We start from the raw sequence: 11395 nt of genomic DNA, 5'->3' as shown, positions 1-11395 counted from the left end.
GGAGGGTTATGGGAATATTATGAACTTGTTCAAAGTACACTGTACTCATGTATAGAATTGTCACAATGAAACCTCCTTGTACTGTTAATCTATCGTAATAAAAAATGAGAAAAAAATCAGATTTGAAGAGCTATTCCTTTCCTAGGATTTGTGATTTTCAGCATTTCAATCTATATAATACTTTTGCTTTGAAATTAAAAGTTTTCTTATGTCCTAACAAAGGTCAGTTTTGTTTGTTTGTTTGTTTGTTTGTTTTGTGGTACTGGAGTTTGAACTCTGGGCCTCACACTTGCTAGGCAGGCACTCTACCACTTGAACCACTTCACCAACCCTTTTAGGTGTTGGTTATTTTCGAGATAGGTTCTGGCGATCTATTTACTCAGGGCTGGCTTCGAACCATGATTCCCTCTGATCTTCTCCTCCTGAGTAGCTAGGATTACAGATGAACCACTGCCACTTAGCTCAAGCTCAACATTTGAAAAAGGTGTATGTTTGCCTGAAAAACCATTTATTCTCTGTCTTATAAGGTATCTAACTATATCTAGAACTAAAGTCTGAATACTGTTAACTATACAAGATTCCATCAAGATGAGCTGGCAATGTAGCTCAGTGTGCACAAGGCCCTGGATTTGACCCCCAGCACTACAAAGTACATATAAATAAATAAATCCATCACTCTGAAAATTGGATTTCTGAATTTTGACTTAAAATTTGCAAGTACAGGACTGGAGGCATGGTTCAAGAAGTAGAATGCATGACCCTGAGTTCAAACATCAATACTGCCAAAAAATTAGCAACTATAATAATTTATGTATTGATTATTTATGTATTTATAACTCATTGAAGTTGTGTTGATTATATATTAGCTGATATTCTAAGGAAATAGTTATAGAGATTTTAAAAAATTTATCTTGGTTGGTACAGTGCTCTGCTACCCATTGTAAATATCATTATTTGCATGCCTATAGGTTTGTGTGGCTTTTTAAAGTTCAGTATACATTTAAAAACTGAAAGGTTTCCTTACATCCAAAATAATCACACCGTGCTTGCAGATTAAATTGATTATGCCTCAATGTCATGCAGACCTATCATTCAAACTATAATCAACATGTTCTCTGTTGTCTAAAAGACACAAGTATGACTGGTTAATTTAAATGACAATCCAATCATTTTTCCAGTGAAAGTGACAGTAAAGTCTATTAAGAAAGGTTTACACATCCAGGCACCCATGGATCAAGCCTGTAATCCTAGCTACTTGGGAGGCTGAGATCAGGAGTGTCATAGTTCAAGCAGCCCAGGCAAACAATTTGAGAGACCCCCCTCACCCCCAAAATAACCAGGGCAAAATGGACTGGAGGTGTGGCTCAAAGTGTAGAGCACCTGTTTTACAAGCACAAGCTGAGTTCAAGCACTAGTCCTACCAAAAGAAAAAAAAGTAATACACTTCCAATAGGCTGAAAGCAGGTCATCTCTAGAGTGAGAATGAGGGTGGTCAACAACCCAGTCCTGTCATGTATAACATTTGATTGCCATGCCCTTGAATTTCTCCCCACTCTATTAACCACCCTGATACACTGATGTGAACAGACACTTTTCTATTGCTTTTTGCTGATTGTCATTAAGCTTGTTCATTGATATTCTGTGCAAGGACTGTTATCTGGTGTTCCTTTTGTCACAGTATTGGAAATAGACACGTTTATAGGCAGATACCTGCATTGTTTAGTACTTTTCTCACATATGGAATGCTTCACTAAATTACATGTCCTCCTTGCACAGGGGCCATGCTAATCTCTGAATCATTCCAATTTTAGCATATGTTCTGCTGAAGAGAACACTTCTGCAGCATTTTGACATCTTCCTTCCTAGATCTCCTAGGCTTGCTTTTATGTTTATACCCTAAATCAGCAACATTACCCAGATCATAGAAGTTATGAACACCAGTAAGCAAGTTCCTAGAAAACATGTGAGAAATCCTTGACACTTCAAGTGTGAACCTTGAATTCTGGTAGACAGAGGTGTCTTCATGGTTGGTTCAAGTAAACAAGTCCCACTGTGAGATACTGTGTGCTGTATGACAATGACACTTTACATGGGCCACCAAGGAAATCTCTACTGTATAGGGACAATGATTGTGGAGCCCAGGATGAGATTTATGTCATGGTCATACAGGCTTAAGCTCACCTGTTTCTCCATGGAGAGAGACTTAAGGTTGATCCCACTGAATGGAATTTATAATTAGTTTAAAATAGCAATTTTTGTGTTTACATAGCAAACTACACATCATTTGTCCTGAAGCATGAATTCAGTCTTTCTCTGTCACTTAGGCAGTAAAAACATCCTGGGGCACATGAAGTGGGAGGAAGTGGGGAACACTTTCAGTCACCACTGGGGAACTCAGAGAAGCCCATTGCAGAAGTCATACTATGCTTTGTGTTTCTTTCATTATAACCTCACGAGGATGACAAAAGATAGAATCACTCCTTCCTCATTTGACAGGGAATTCTGAGACTTAAAAGTTGTGTGAATCATCCAAGATTACACAGCATTGAAGAACCAGCCTTCCATATAGGTCAGTTTTTTTTTCATGGAACTGGGGTTTGAACTCAGGACTTTGCACCTGCAAAGCAGGTGCTCTACTGCTTGAGCCACACCTCCAGTCATTTACTCACCACCTTCCCTTCATACATCCACTGTTTTTCTTAAAAGTTTTGAGCCAGGTACCAGTGGCTCCTGCCTATAATCCTAGCTACTCAGGAGGTAGAGATCAAGAGGATCAGGTTTGAAGCCAGCCCAGGAAAGTAGTTTGCAAGACCCTATCTCAAAAAAAACCAACACAAAAAATGGCTGGTGGAGCACCTCAGGTGTAGGCCCTGAGTTCAAACCTCAGTACCCACACCCCCAAAAAACTTTTTTTGAGACAGGAACTCAGTATGTAGCCTAGGCTGGACTCGAAGACTCAGTCTTCCTACCTCCACCTTCCAAGTGCTGGTATTATAGGTGGGTGCTACCAAGCCTGCCCAAATCTCTAACTCTTGAATATTCCATTACCGTTATCATTGGTTCTCTGTTTCTGTCTCTCTCATTGTCTCTTTTTCCCCAGAGTCTTCCCTAGCTCAGAAAGCATCAAGTCAAGGTAAATTCTTTGGAAGTATTCTTGCCTCCACTTTCTTTTTTCACACTCCATGTCAAATCCACCAGCAAGGCAAGGTTGGCTCTCTGTCCAAAGTGTATCTATAACCTGGCCCTTCTCACTGCCTCTACTACTACCATCCTGGTTTAGGTGATCATCCTCATACATGGATGGTTTTCACAGTTTCTGAGCTGTTATCCCCACCTCCAGCCCTCCTCATCTACCCCGCATTCTCAATAACGATTGAAGTTGAGCCTTTCCTCCACTCAGAACTGTGGTATGGCTTCCTGTCCTACTTAGTAAATAATCAAACATTCTTACTGAGCCCCAAACCCTTCTTAGGCGAGCCGGCTACGCCCGACACCCTAGGCCTCCAGGATGGTGTGGCGCTCCTCGGGAGAGAAGTCCATGGAGAAGGGGTGACCTGCAGGATGTGCCGCTTGAAGGTGCTCACCTTGAGCGTGGCCAGCGCGCCCCCGCACACCGCGCACACCTGGCCGCGCTGCGCGCTGGCCTCCGTCGTCGTCCATCAGGTAGGTGTCGCCCCGCCAGCGCGGCTGGTTGTTCCGCAGCTGCTCCCGGCTGCGGGGCGGCGGGGAGGTGGCAGCGGTCGCGGAGGAAAGGCCAGTCCCCCGGACTCCTGGCCGTTCCCATCATCCTCCTCTTCCACTGCTGGTCCGGAGCCGCCCCTACCGCCACCACTCCAGCTCCGGTGTCCCCGCCGGGCTCCATGCGCTGCGCTGCGGAGCGGGGCCCCGGGGCGCATACATCGTCCATGGATTGGAGATAGATTGTGGTAGATACGTAAAACAGAATACTATACATCAATGAGAATGAACAGACATATTTCATTAACTGAAGTAAGCCAGACTCGTAACAACACAGTTGTGAATAAATCATGTATGATTCCATTTATACAAAGGACAGAATGTGCCAAACTAATCTATGGTTTTGAAAGCCATAATGATAACACTTGTGACCAGAAGGTGGTTTCTGGGTTCTTGACAATGCATTTACAGTCCTTATTGCATATACCCTGAAGGGGTATCCCCGAGCATATGGATATCTATTTTTAGTTTTTTGAAGAATCTCAACAGACACTCTTAATGCTCTGTTATATATCTATGTATCTACATATCTATATATCATATTTCCTTAATCCATTCATCAGTTGTAGGGCATCTGGGTTGTTTAGTTTCTACAGCTTGGCTATTGTCAATGGTGTTGCAATAAACATGGATGTGTGGACCAGAGTTTAGCTCTAGCAGTAGAGCACCTGCTTGGCAAGTGCAAGTCCCTGAGTTCAAACCCCAGTCATACTAAAAAAAAGTTAAACATGAGAATGGAAATGGTTCTATTGTATCCTGATTTACAATGCATTCTTTCTCAATCTGAGTGCTGGTTGTACATAATGTTTGTAAAAATGTCTTAAGCTACAAGCTTATGTGTATTTTACATATGTGTGTGTGTATATATATATAATAATATAATAATTCAGTGAAAAGTTTAAGAGAAAATAAAAATAACAATAATTCATAAAAATATTTTACTAATCAAGCATATCCAGCAGATTTATCAAATTTAATTTAACTGAAATAAATTTGATTAATTGCATTCAAGAAGCTTAATTATTTACTATCATTGTAAGGTATTCAAAAAGAGTAAAACGAAAATGCTAGACAGCACACCTGACACACCATAAGGAAATAAGGAGAAACCATTTGAAATAATAAACAACAATGTATATACTGATTTTCAACCATTACGATACCATAAATTGTAAAAATGTACCATTATGTTATATAAACTAGCTAGAAAGGAAAACACTCCAATCACTCTATGCTACCTATTGTAAAAGTAACTTCATTTAAGAGATATTAACTTAAGTTTTTTTCAAAAGCATGTCTTAGAATGAATGAGAAAATGTCCCATAACAGACAGCAAGCACTGCATACAGTGAGATGAGGAATGAGTCTACAAGGCAGGTGAACTCTGGGAAGGATTTTTGTAGGACAAAAGTGGTCCCTGGAGGGTAGAAAGAAAGAAGTTCTAAGCTGGAAGGCAAGGTTTTTCTTAGCTAATAAAGTTATAGAAACAGAAGTGCAGAGGCAGCAATGTACCCAGCACTATGTAGAGGCAGCAAGAACGGAGCCTCATTAGGGTCAGGGTGGGTCTTAGGTAATATCTAGAGATACATGTGGATGGCGGAGTGAGGCCAGCTACAGAGGGGTTGGAATTCCAACAAAAATACTTTGGCCAGAATTCAGTTGGCACCAGGGTCAGTTTTTGGAGAGGGACAAGGCAGGATAAAGGTAATATTTGAGGAAGTTTATCTTGCTTGGTAGATGGGGAAGACTACAAGTAGAGAAAGAAATTATTGCTGAAACACAGGTGTGAAGTGATGACACCTTGGGCTAGAATGCCGGCATGAAGGGTAAATTTAATAAAATTCCTACAATATATCTTTATTGTACACACTCCCTGTATAGAAATACATTGAATGTAATGAGCACAATTTTCTAAAAAGAAACTACATGCTTTATGTACTTGACTTAAGTTTGGAAGTTTGAACATATTTGTGATGTACAAATAGAATATCTTGCATAAGATATGAGTGAGTATTCCTCACTTTTTCTAAGGAAATACATTCTAGCTTTATCTTCAAGTTTCTTAAGACATAAAGTTTCTAAACACCTCGCTAAAGATCTACCTTTATCAGGTTACACATGACAAGTCTCCAGGTGTGGAGATATGTCCAGGTATGGAAATATGGCTCAAATTGTACCTAGAAATCACTGGGCCCTGAGTTCAAATGCCAGTAACACCAATGGGGGAAAAAGCAAAGCACTTATAATCTTTATACTAATTTAAAACCATAATGTTGAGGATCCAAGATGGCAACTAGGTCACAGAAGCAGACAACATGAGCTCTGAGATTCCACAACCTCATTGAGATGTTGGAGCCACACTTGGAAGAAATAAAACAGCAAAGAGAATAAAAACTTCAACACCCTAAGCCCCTAGACTGTGGAACGCTTCTCCATACCAGGTTACACTGAGAAAACTGGAGACACTGGCTCCAAACTTGCTTGGGAGATATTCGGCAGACCAAACAGGTGAGCACCAACCATCACATGGTATTCCCCTAGCCAGACCTAGGACAAACCAGCATGGCCCCTTTGGCCAACGCAAACAAAACAAAACAAAAACTGAACAATAAACAAGGAACTGAAAACTAACACACAGCAGAGGGAAGAAGTTGCCAAAAGTGCACCAGAGAAGAGGGGAAGGCAAGGTGCTCATCTCTGCACAAACTTACAGTAAACAAAGGCTGAAAAGTCAGAAGGGCTGAGAGTGGGCAGGTGACAAGCCACTGCCTGAAATAGAGCAGGTAGTGGTCCACAAAGCTCATCTCCTGAGCCAGTGAGCAACATCCAAAGTCAAACGATGCTACAAAATTGAAAAACAATCAGCAAACCTTCACAACACACTGGCAGCACGGGCCCACTGAGGAATCACTGACCTTGCCCCAGAAAAAGGGGGCAAGGCAAAGAAACAAGCCCTGAGTAATCAAGCACAGTGAAAACCCAACTCCAAAGCAGGACAGCTGGTGGACAACAGAGCTGATTTGGGAACCTGAGGACAACATACAAACTTAAACGGCCACATGTCACTGAGGGAGGAGCTGACCAAGCAGCTGCCTCTGAAAGACAAAAGAAAAAGAAAAAAAACTACCCAATCACCTGGTAAGACTACAACATAGCTTACTAACACCAGGATTGGATGCTGGAGGAGTAACACCAGAACAAACTGAGAATGAAATTCTATTGTTCTTGAACCTATAATTTTTTATTTCTTTGTTTGTTCTGTTTCTTGTTTGTGTTTGCTTGTTCACCTCTTCAAGTTGAATTCTTTGGGTTTTTGTTGTTGTTAGTTCTACTATTGCGAATTAGCAAATACTAAATTACACCCAGACCAGGGGCAGAAATAAAACACACACACACACTTAGCTACAAACCCAATACAGCCTCAAAACAAAATTCAAATAAGGGAAAGAAAACAGGTGACTGAAACTACATCTAGCCTATCAAGAACATAGTTGCACAATACCAAGTGCAACCATTTTCCCCCAAAAAATAATTTATTACAGGATTCAGAGGGAAATGAACAAAATGGATACCCAGTTCTGGACTCCAACAAAACAAAGATAAACAGCTCCAAGGAACCCAACGATGCCCACAAGAACAACCTCAAAGAAGAAATTCTGCAAATAATCACTGAGAATTTCATGGAGATGTTACTATACTGGCTAACCAAAATGTACAAGAGTCACTCTAGAAATTTCAAGACACCAAAAATAAAGAATACGAGAAAGCACAGAAACAAATAAATGAACTCATAGGAACCCTAAATATACACCAAAGTGAAACAGAGAACACTATAAGTAGAGAAATACATGAATTAAAGAGGTTAGTAAGGCTCAGAAAACCAAAAAATCATGTGTTCTTCCTCATATTCAGACTTTAGTTCTAGGGCAAAGGCAGTAATGCTGTTGGACTTGGGTCACATGTTAAAAGGAGAGCACATATGGGAGGAATGAGGATTGGTAGGAAACCCAAAACTTAAAAGTGTTTGATATTCCTACCTCAGAGGAGCTGATGCAGTAACCTTAAAGCAACAGTGGTCAATATGGGAAGGTGACCAGGAAGTAGTGAAGAGGTCAGGTAGAGATGAATCAATTTGGGTTGTAATACACTTGCTCATGGAAGCAATGCTAGGAATCTCTCTGTATAGCTATCCTTATCTTGACTAGCAAAAATGCTTTGTCTTTCTTATTTTTGCTTATGTATTCTCTTCAACAAAATTGGAGAATAGGGCAGAACAGGTTCTGCCTGGAAGCGGGGGTGGGGTGGGGAGGGGAAGAGAAGGGGCAGTGACAGGGGGGAGAAATGACCCAAACAGTGTATGCACATATGAATAAATGAATAAACAGAAAAAAAAATAAAATAGATAAATAAAACTAGAATATTTCCTAAAGTGTCTTGTTCAATGAAATGGAGCAAAATCAGCATTGCCTTCATTCTTGACTTATGAAAATGGTTGTTATCTATCTTTATGAAAAATCTCAAGCACAAGAAGCTTTAGGATTCTTTTAATTTATAAACAGTAAAGAAACTACTTGTACATTAAATTTGGAATCAGATTTATAGCATGGAGTCATTACCTTTAGCCACAATGCCATTGTGTAATATTACTGGCACAGCAAAAGAGACAACTAGACTCTATTTTTCTTTGGGAATTCTATGGATTGTAAGATCAGAAAACTGGCCGTTGTCTCTCCATTACTAGAAGTAGAAAAAATTAAAGGGAATAACAAGTCTGGCATTGGGCAATAGAATTATTTATTAATGCAAAATCTTCTAACTCGTGTTCTCATGGAACACCTGTGTTTGTAAGTCTTAGTAACTGCAATAGGCACTAAACATATCCCTTAGAAGGTGTAATTTAGAGAACTACACATATTATAACGTCCTGCAGTGCAATCATGCTAGTGCTTAGGAAAAAGGAAACGCTTTGAGAAACTGGCCACAACTAAAAGAAATAAGGTAATTTTTAACAGGTCAACAATGGAAAACTTACTCTCTACCTATGAAACATGATAATTTCAGAAAACAATTTGATGACATTTTCCAGTTCTCCTCTGCAATGTGTCCATAGACATGGTTGTAAATGCTGTTTACTAATTTTCAAAAGCACTCTACCACTTGAGCCGGGCACCCAAGCCTTTTCATTTATATTTTGGCTTTGAGATAGGGTCTTGGTAACATTGCCCAGGCTGCCCTCCACTCTCAATCCTCCAGAGTAGCTGGGATCACAGACATGGTCCGTCATGCCTGGCCCTAATCATGGTCTATATGTCTGTCATATTTATATAAGAAAACTATAATTATTCTTTTATTTTTTTATGAATTTATTGAGATATGATCTGCTCTTCTCTATTTCCTAACATTTATGAAGTAACTTAGCTTCATTTTACAGAATAATTTTTTTTCTAAATACTGAATTCTTAATTCCTTTAATAAGTTTTGATCCTCTGGAATTCCTCAAATTTTTCCCAGTTCTTGTGACAAACAAGGAATACTTAAAAAAAAACAGAAACAAAAACTAAAAATTTATCAAAGGATAGCATTTTTCCATTGATTATATCAGCCATTGCAAAAGATACTTTTTTGTTGCTTTTTGATTGTACTGGGGTTTGAACACCACAAGACTACCTGCTTGTGAGACAGGCACTCTAACACTTGAGCCATGCCTCCAGTCCTCTAAAGATATATTAATAGTGCTCAAGTTTAGAACATCTTAGCATTATACACCTTCTGTTACTCATAACTAATCTATTTTACTACTTTAAGCATAATAATTTGATCTCTCCAGAGTCATTAACATTCAGTCCTTTAAAAAAATTCCATTTTCTTTGAAAGAACTGGGATTTGAACTCAGGAGTTTGTACAAATGACATTCTCTAAAGCATTTTTCTTTTTTTGAACAATGGCCAATATGACAAGGCACAATGCAACTAATCTGACTTGCCTTCATTTGTCCCCCATTGTCCTCTATAATACATCCTCTGCAAAGTGCTATCCACTTTTCAAAATGGGAAGTAGTGTTGGATTGACTGGCTTAGCGATCTGTTTCAGGCACTTTCAAATCACCTTAGTTTCATGAAGATATAACAAGTTAGAAATTACTTACTCACAAATAACTAAAACACATAGAAAATAACTATGTTAAACCTAAATCAACACATAACATAGGACTGCTATCCTTGAGAAATTAAATTAGTATTTCTAGCTGGAGAAATTCCAATCCTGGAACTCTCTAATTAAGCTGAGAAACACAGCTGAGCTGAGGAGACTGAAGCAGCTAGAATCTAAAGTGCAATATTACAGAAAGAAGGGATGTTTGAAAGCAAAAACCTCCAAATATTTGCATAGGAGATCCCTTGAATCTAGGCATGTAAAATAAACTTTATGAAATCAAGAGAAAAATACTGTCCACAGTGGAACAATTACTTGAGATAAGGTAAAAATTCCTAGATATGGCATAGGACCAGTAATTACATGACATTTTTTTTGTCAGAGTGGAGTGACCTTGTCAAAAACTTGATGAAATTAGTAGATACTACAGAAGGCCCACACCTTATAATTATGAATAAATTATCTCTAAAATAGTCTAACAATATTCTAATAAATTATCTCTAAAGACATTTTTAACTACTCTATAATACCTGAAAAAACAAGCGTCAATCAAATCTTCAAGTAATTCAATTCCTGGACATATAAAGTCTAATAATCTTCAGCAATACAACAAAATGCAGTAGTCAAAATCAGTGTAACATTAGCAATATCTAACCAAAATCCATAATCAATAGCCATACAAAGAAGCAGTAAAACATGACCTATAACTAGCCAACTGAAAAAGCATGGAAATTATAGAAATGGCAGCATCAACATTCAATATCACTAGTTATTAGGAGAATGTAAATTAAAACCACAATGTGATAAAAATAAATTGATTAGAATGACAATAACAAATGTTAGTAAGAATGTGGACCAACTGAAACTCATACAATGCTGATACACATGTGAGATGGTTCAATCACCTTGGAAAACAGCCTGATACTTTCACATGACCTGTAAATTTTACTCTTAATCATGCACTCAAGAGAAATGAAGACATATCTTTGCACAAAGAGCCATACAGCAGTGTTCACAGGCGCCTTGTTCAAAGTAAGCAATTACAGGAAAAAAACTGAAATGTCCAATAACAGAGAAATGTATAAATAAATGTTGGTATATCCATAAGATCAAAGGTACTCAATAAAAGCAAATGAACTAATGATACACATAATAACATGGATGAATTTCAGAAACATAAGCTCAGAAAAACCATTAAACTCAAAAGTTGCCATTTACATAAAATTTTAGAAAAGACCCAACCAAAGGCATAATGGAAAGGGAATTAGTGGTTAACAGGCTGAGAGGTAGGGGAAGAAAGGATTGGGGTTGGAAGATAAGAGAAATTTTAAAGATGACAGAAATGTCCTATATTATGATGATGGTGGATATATAGGCATATAAATTTGTCAAAAATTCACTGGAATTTGTATGGATGCATTTGAGTTCATGCAAACCCATGTCAACAATATTGGTTTAAAATTGTTATGAGTAAATAGCATCTATAGAAATATGATTATCAACAAAA

General features: G+C 38.5%; 1 non-coding gene across 1 annotated transcript; it reads right to left on the bottom strand.

Moving 5' to 3' along the window:
• Positions 1-1731: 1731 nt before the first annotated feature.
• LOC141417006 (U6 spliceosomal RNA) lies at positions 1732-1833 on the bottom strand. The gene has a single exon (XR_012441640.1). It is a non-coding gene; the product is annotated as a U6 spliceosomal RNA (small nuclear RNA).
• Between the last annotated feature and the right edge of the window lie 9562 nt (positions 1834-11395).

This window comes from Castor canadensis, chromosome 14 (assembly GCF_047511655.1).
Source record: "Castor canadensis chromosome 14, mCasCan1.hap1v2, whole genome shotgun sequence".
Taxonomy (NCBI): domain Eukaryota; kingdom Metazoa; phylum Chordata; class Mammalia; order Rodentia; family Castoridae; genus Castor; species Castor canadensis.
Note: the sequence above shows the minus strand (reverse complement) of the source record. Positions and strands in the feature narration are given on the sequence as shown.